The following is a 7,120-nucleotide window of genomic DNA, read 5'->3' on the forward strand; positions in this document are numbered from 1 at the left end:
TTAACCAAGTTGTCATTCCATCAAAAAGGGGGAGATTGTTGGTGCGGGTAGCACTAACGGTCTAACCCAGGTTTTGATGAATGACAAATAGGTTAAGTTAGTTTTGTTGTTGTCTGACACTTTGATCAAGTGTGCAGGAGAAGTCCAGACAGGTCGACGGGCTGACCGGATGTCTGGCACGAAGTCCAGCAAGGTCGACGGGCTGACCGGATAGCTGGCGAGAAGTCCAAGCGGGTCGACGGGCTGACCGGACGCTTGGCGAGAAGTCCAAGCGGGTCGACGGGCTGACCGGACGCTTGGCGAGAAGTCTAGATGGGTCGACAGGCTGACCGGACGTCTGGCAGGTAAGTGAGGTAAGTCACTGGAGGGGAGTGACTGCGAGGACGCGCTCTCGGGAAGGGAACATTAGGCGTCGATCCGGCTTAGATCCATTTCGGATGTCTAAGTCGAGATCGTGACTAGATTCCGGTCTCAGAAAGACGGAATCTAAGTCATACTATTTGTGCTAATTCTTACTATGATAAAATGTGCTAACAATCTGTGTTGCAGGATATATATTGGCTCGGACTAACTTTGTTTTGCAGGAAAAATGAGTTTTCTGAAACAAGGTGGTCAGGGCGCCGGAAGCAAGATCCAGCCAAGTCGGCGCCACTGGAGAAATATATCCAAACCAAGCCGTCACCACGTGGAGCATCTCGGTTTGAGCAGCGACGTCACATTCCAGGCGCCCGGAAGGAATCCAGGCGCCCGGAACAGCATATAAAAGAAGCCCCAGGCAGGAGCTTCAGACAATCAATCAATCTGAGAACTCTTCTACTGCTGGTCTTGCTGCTCGACGTTCAGTGCGACGCCAACAAAGCTCCGACAAAGTGCTCCATCGGTTTTTTAATTTCCTTGTCGGTATTGCTTTATTTTCACTAGCAGTTCCTGTGTTCAATTTTGTAACTATATTCGAATTGTTAGTGATTGCCCAACGAAAGTGGTCAAGGACCACGGGCCTTCGAGTAGGAGTCGTCACAGGCTCCGAACGAAGTAAAAAACATTTGTATCTATTTTACTTTTCCACTGCGTTTATACTCTAAGTTTTCGAATCGATATTCACCCCCCCTCTATCGAATCTAACGGTCCTACAGTTACATTTTGGCATCAATGTCAAATGTATTGTAACATCAACATCAAGATTTACCAACAGCTTATGATATAATGAACAATCTCAAAAAACTCTTTGGGCACCAGAGTCGGACTGCTAGGCAAGAGGCAATGAGAAAGCTAATGACAGCCACCATGTCTGAGGGGACACCCGTAAGGGATCATATCCTCAAAATGATGACTTATCTGAATAAAATACAAGTCCTTGGAGGAGAAATTGATGGGGAAACCCAGGTCGATATAATTCTCCAAATGCTACCCAGAAGTTTTGAGCAGTTCTGCTTGAACTATAACATGAACAAAAGAGAGTATACGTTGGCGGAACTTCTGACAGAACTACAAGCAGTATAAGGTATATTTCATCACAACTCTCAGATTCACTATGCTGAAAATGGTTCTACTTCTAAGTCGAAAGGCAAGAAGAAGAAGAAACAGGTCTTTTCAGCAAAGAAAGTGAATAAACCTCAGGGTACGGGACAAAAGGCTGTAATGAAGAAGCCGAAGGGCAAGTGCTTCATTTGCAAGCAGTTAGGACATTGGAAGGCAGACTGTCCTCATAGGAATCAGAACAATAAAGGTATATCTCATGCTCTAGTAGTTGAAACATGTTTAGCGGTGTTATCTACCAGCACCTGGTATGTAGATACGGGAGCCACCGATCATGTCTGCGATTCTTTGTAGGGGTTCCAGTAAACCCAGCGACTATTTGAAGGAGAGATAACCGTCTACATGGTCAATGCTACTAAGGTGGCGGCTGTTGCAGTGGGAGACGTCTACTTATCTTTTGATAGGAATAGAAATTTGATTTTAAGAAATTGTCTTTATGTACCCAGTTTTAGAAAGAATTTAATTTCAGTTTCTAAACTGTATTTGGATGGATATTCAGTTTCCTTTAGTAACAATGTGGTTATAAAGAGAAATAAGGTGATTATCTATTCTGGTGCATTAGTTGGCAATTTATATACTTTAAATCCAATTTCTCCCACAAAGCAAAATATGGAAATTAATAACACATCTTCTAACTCTAATAAGAGAAAAAAACTTTCGGAAATGAACCAAACGTATCTTTGGCATCTAAGGCTTGGTCATATTAACTTAAGTAGGATTCAAAGGCTTGTAGCCGATGGACTCTTAGGTTCATTAGAGTTGAAAAACTTTCCAACATGTGAATCCTGCTTGGAAGGTAAAATGACCAAGAGACCTTTTAAGGCCAAGGGGTATAGAGCCAAAGATGCGTTAGAACTGGTTCATTCTGATTTGTGTGGTCCTATGTCTATCCAGGCAAGAGGTGGTTATGAATATTTCGTCTCCTTTATAGACGATTATTCAAGATATAGATACATTTATCTGATGCACCGCAAGTCTGCTTTGACAAGTTTAAAGAATATAGGGCTGATGTGGAGAAACGTCTTGGTAAAAGTATCAAGACACTACAGTCTGACCATGGTGGCGAATACGTCTTTGGAGAGTTTAGGAATTACTTATTAGAAGTCGGGATTCAATCCCAATTGTATGTACCTGGTACACCCCAGTAAAATGGTGTGGCAGAACGAAGGAATAGGACTCATATGGAAATGGTTAGATCGATGATGAGTTATTCAGAATTACCAAATTCGTTTTGGGGATATGCTCTGGAAACAGAAATGTACATTCAGTGTTGGGTTTTTCGGGCCGCGAAAACCGCGTTTCGCGTCGCGGAAACCCCGAATCACCCTAGCCAACGGATCTCGTGCGAAGAAAAGATTTCAAAACAAAATTACGAGTACGAGTTTCTACTTAGATCTACTCCTAGATCTACATGAAAAGAGTTATACCTTCGGTGCGTGCCCTTAGCGTATCCCGCTCGTTCAAAATGCCGGATCTCAAGAGTATCAAGATAGATACTTCTCTAGAAGTATCGACACAGACTCGTAGGTGGAGAAAAACACACAAAGAGGTGTGCTAGCACCTATGTGTGGTTCGGCCAAGTTGAGGAGGAGAGGGAGAGGGAGAGAGCTCCAAGAGGAAGAAGAAGGAATAATGCACTTGAATGAGGAAAATCAATTCCATTCCCATTCAAAAGTGGCCGGCCACTTTCAAAGTGTAACTCCCAAAAATTGCATTAAGTGCAATTAATGTGAAGCTATTAAAGAAAATGGCTTTGTAACTTCCATGAGGTGGCACCCATGATGATGTGGAGTAACATCATTGGTCCACATCAATGCCAACTCACCAATGAGGTGGCATAAAGTCAAGTCAAACTTGACATTTTATCTTCCTCTCAAGTCAAGTCAAACTTGACCAAATCTCTTTCATGGTTGATCTAATCTAACCATTTAATTCAAGTCAACTTAATATAATGAATCTAATTTATTAAATTAAGTTGATTTAATGAGTCATAATCTAAATTAGACTCATTGAATACATGAATCCACTTGAGTCCAACTCAAGTTAGCCCAATTAGGATTACTCTTAATCCAATTTGATTCATCAAATGAATTTAATCCTCTTGGTTCATCATATGAACCTAATCTCCATCTAATTGTGCTTAGTGTGTGACCCTATAGGTTCTTGTAATGTTGGCAATGCCCTAAACCCATTTAGGAGCATAAGGAATGAGCGGTATCTAGCAACACATCATTACTACCCAAGTTACAAGAATGTTGAGATCCAACATCACCTTGTGACTACTAATTGTGACTCCTCACAATATATGACAAGTGTCCTTCTATCCTAGACATCTAGATTGATCAATATGAGGCATAGACCGTGTGATCCTCTAATCAATCTAAATCTTGAACTCCAAGTAGACACACTAAATCAAATGAGCTCAATATCCTATATTGACTCATTTGGGCATGGCCATGCACTTCGTGGTCTCACTCTATCAAGAATACCGATGTCACTCCCGTCATATAGGAGGGATAGATCCCATCTACATCACTCACATCCCTCCGCATAATTTGTTACATACACAGTAATCGCCTTTATAGTCCACCCAGTTACGGGTGACGTTTGACGAAACTAAAGTAGATAACTCCTTATGTAGGGAACCATGGTGACTTCAGGTCTAAGGACTAGTAGTCATACTAATAGCCACATGAGAAATTATATGACACTCATATAACGATCCATGATACTTTCTCATGGCGGGTTATTCAGTATACATTCTCTAATGCATACCCATGTATCAACTTGATATCTCTATATCCATGACTTGTGAGATCAAGTCATCGAGTTGACCTACATGCTAGTCTTATTGCATTAACATTGTCCCTGAATGTTAATACTTGACTAGGAATGATTAAGAGTAGTGTTCCTTATATCATCTCACTATCGATTCAACCAATCGATTGATATAGGTAAGGACCTTCTACTCAAGGACGTTATTACACTTAGTTTATTTGGCACCAATACAAGTAAGTATAATAACCAAAAACCAAATGCCTTTATTTATATAGAATATGATACAATAAGTCCAAAAATACAATTATCAAATGATTGGCTCTAGGGCTCTAGCTAACAATCTCCCACTAGCACTAGTGCCAATCAGTGTAGGCTCTAAGCCCCAATGACCTAATGTGACCATCATGCTTCCTCTGTGCCAAAGCCTTGGTCAAGGGATCTACGATGTTAGCCTCTGTATGTACTCTGCAAATCTTCACATCTCCTCTCTCGATGATCTCTCGAATGAGATGGAAGCGCCGTAGTATGTGTTTGGTCCGCTGGTGTGAGCGAGGTTCCTTCGCCTGTGCTATAGCTCCATTGTTGTCACAATAGAGCTTAATGGGGTCAGCAATGCTAGGAACTACCCCAAGTTCAGTGATGAACTTGCGGATCCAAACTGCCTCCTTTGCTGCCTCTTATGCAGCAATGTACTTGGCTTCTGTTGTAGAATCAGCTACTGTATCCTACTTCGAACTCTTCCAGCTGACAGCACCACCATTAATGCAAAATACGAACCCCGACTGCGATCTATAGTCATCCTGGTCGGTCTGGAAGCTAGCATCACTGTAACCCTTTACAGCTAGCTCATCATCGCCTCCATATATCAAGAAATATTCTTTAGTCCTTCTTAAGTACTTAAGAATATTCTTGACCGCTATCCAGTGACTTTCACCTAGATCTGACTGGTATCTGCTCGTCATGCTCAAAGCATACGAGACATCAGGTCGAGTACATAGCATGGCGTACATGATCGATCCTATGGCTGAGGCATAAGGGATCTGATCCATGCGGTCTCTCTCCTCTCTAGAAGAGGGACCTTGAGTCTTCGAAAGACTCACGGCATGTGACATCGGCAGAAATCCCTTCTTGGAATTCTGCATGGCAAACCGAAGGAGTACCTTGTCAATATATGTACTCTGACTTAGGCCAAGCATTCTCTTAGATCTATCTCTATAGATCTGTATCCCTAGAATGTGGGATGCCTCACCTAAGTCCGTCATTGAGAAGCAACTCCCTAGCCATGTCTTGACAGACTGAAGCATAGGGATGTCCTTCTCAATGAGTAGTATGTCATCCACATACAATATGAGGAAGACAACTATATCCCCTACAACCTTCTTGTAGACACAAGGTTCATCTTCGTTCTTGATGAAACCAAAATGTTTGATTGCATCATCGAATCGAAGATTCCAGCTCCGAGAAGCTTGCTTTAGTCCATAAATGGACCTATGCAGCTTGCATACTCTGCTAGTATGCTGTGGATCTACAAAACCCTCAGGTTGTGTCATGTACACATCCTCGAGTAGGTTTCCATTCAGAAACACGGTTTTGACATCCATCTGCCATATCTCATAGTCATGGTAGGCTGCAATAGCAAGCATGATCCGAATGGACTTAAACAACGCTACTGGAGAAAAGGTTTCATCATAGTCAATACCATGAATCTGCTTGAAACCTTTAGCTACCAAGCAACCCTTATAGATAAGTCCATCCATGTCGGTCTTTCTCTTAAAGACCCACTTACACCCAATGGGTTTTACCCCTTCAGGTGGATCAACCCAAGTCCATACTTGGTTGGTGTACATGGATTCCATCTCGGATCTCATGGCTTCTAGCCATTTCTCGGAATCTAGTCTCATCACAGCTTCTTGATAGGTGGTAGGCTCATCCTCTATGAGCACAATGTCATCATGGTCAGACAAGAGAAATGAGTATCTCTCAGGCTGACGACGTACCCTATCAGACCTGCGAAGAGGTATGTCTACTTGAACTGGTTGTTGTTCCTCAACTCCTTGTGGAACAACATCATCCACAACACTTTGTGGTTCCAGTTCAATTTCCATCGAGGCATCAGTGCTATTGTTCGCATCTTGAACTTCTTTAAAATCGAACGCGCTCCCACTAGTCTTTCTAGAAACAAAGTCCCTTTCTAGAAAGACCCCAGTCTTTGCCACAACTACCTTGTGCTGACTGGGAATGTAGAAGTAATATCCCTTAGTTTCCTTGGGATATCCAATAAAGTAGTACTTGTCGGATTTGGGTCCTAATTTGTCTGAGACTTGACGTCGTACGTAAGCCTCACAACCCCAAATCCTCATAAAAGACACCTGGGCCTACTGGAGCCCCAATTTTTGTAGGTTCTCTATGTACCCAATCATTTTGAGTACATATGGGCCTACTGGAGCCCCGTCTGACATCTTGCACTGAAACAGTGCCCTTGAGATCTCTAATCTCTCATGCCTCGCTTGTCCTTGATATAGTTGACGAAGATGTTCAACCATATCATAAGCACCCATTAACTCGTGTTGCTTCTGAAGCTCAGAGTTCATGGTCGCGAGCATTAGACAGGACACATCTAATGCATCGTCTTGATGCTTCTTGTAAGCATCTTTGTTAGCTCGCGGGGCATTGGCAGGAGGAGCCTCCGGAATGGGCTGCTCCAGAACGTATAGTTTACGTTCTTGGGTGAGAACTATTCTCAGGTTCCTGTACCAGTCCAGGAAGTTTTCTCCGTTGAGCTTGTCCTTCTCGAGGACAGATCACA

This window comes from Zingiber officinale, chromosome 11B (genome assembly GCF_018446385.1).
Source record: "Zingiber officinale cultivar Zhangliang chromosome 11B, Zo_v1.1, whole genome shotgun sequence".
NCBI lineage: Eukaryota > Viridiplantae > Streptophyta > Magnoliopsida > Zingiberales > Zingiberaceae > Zingiber > Zingiber officinale.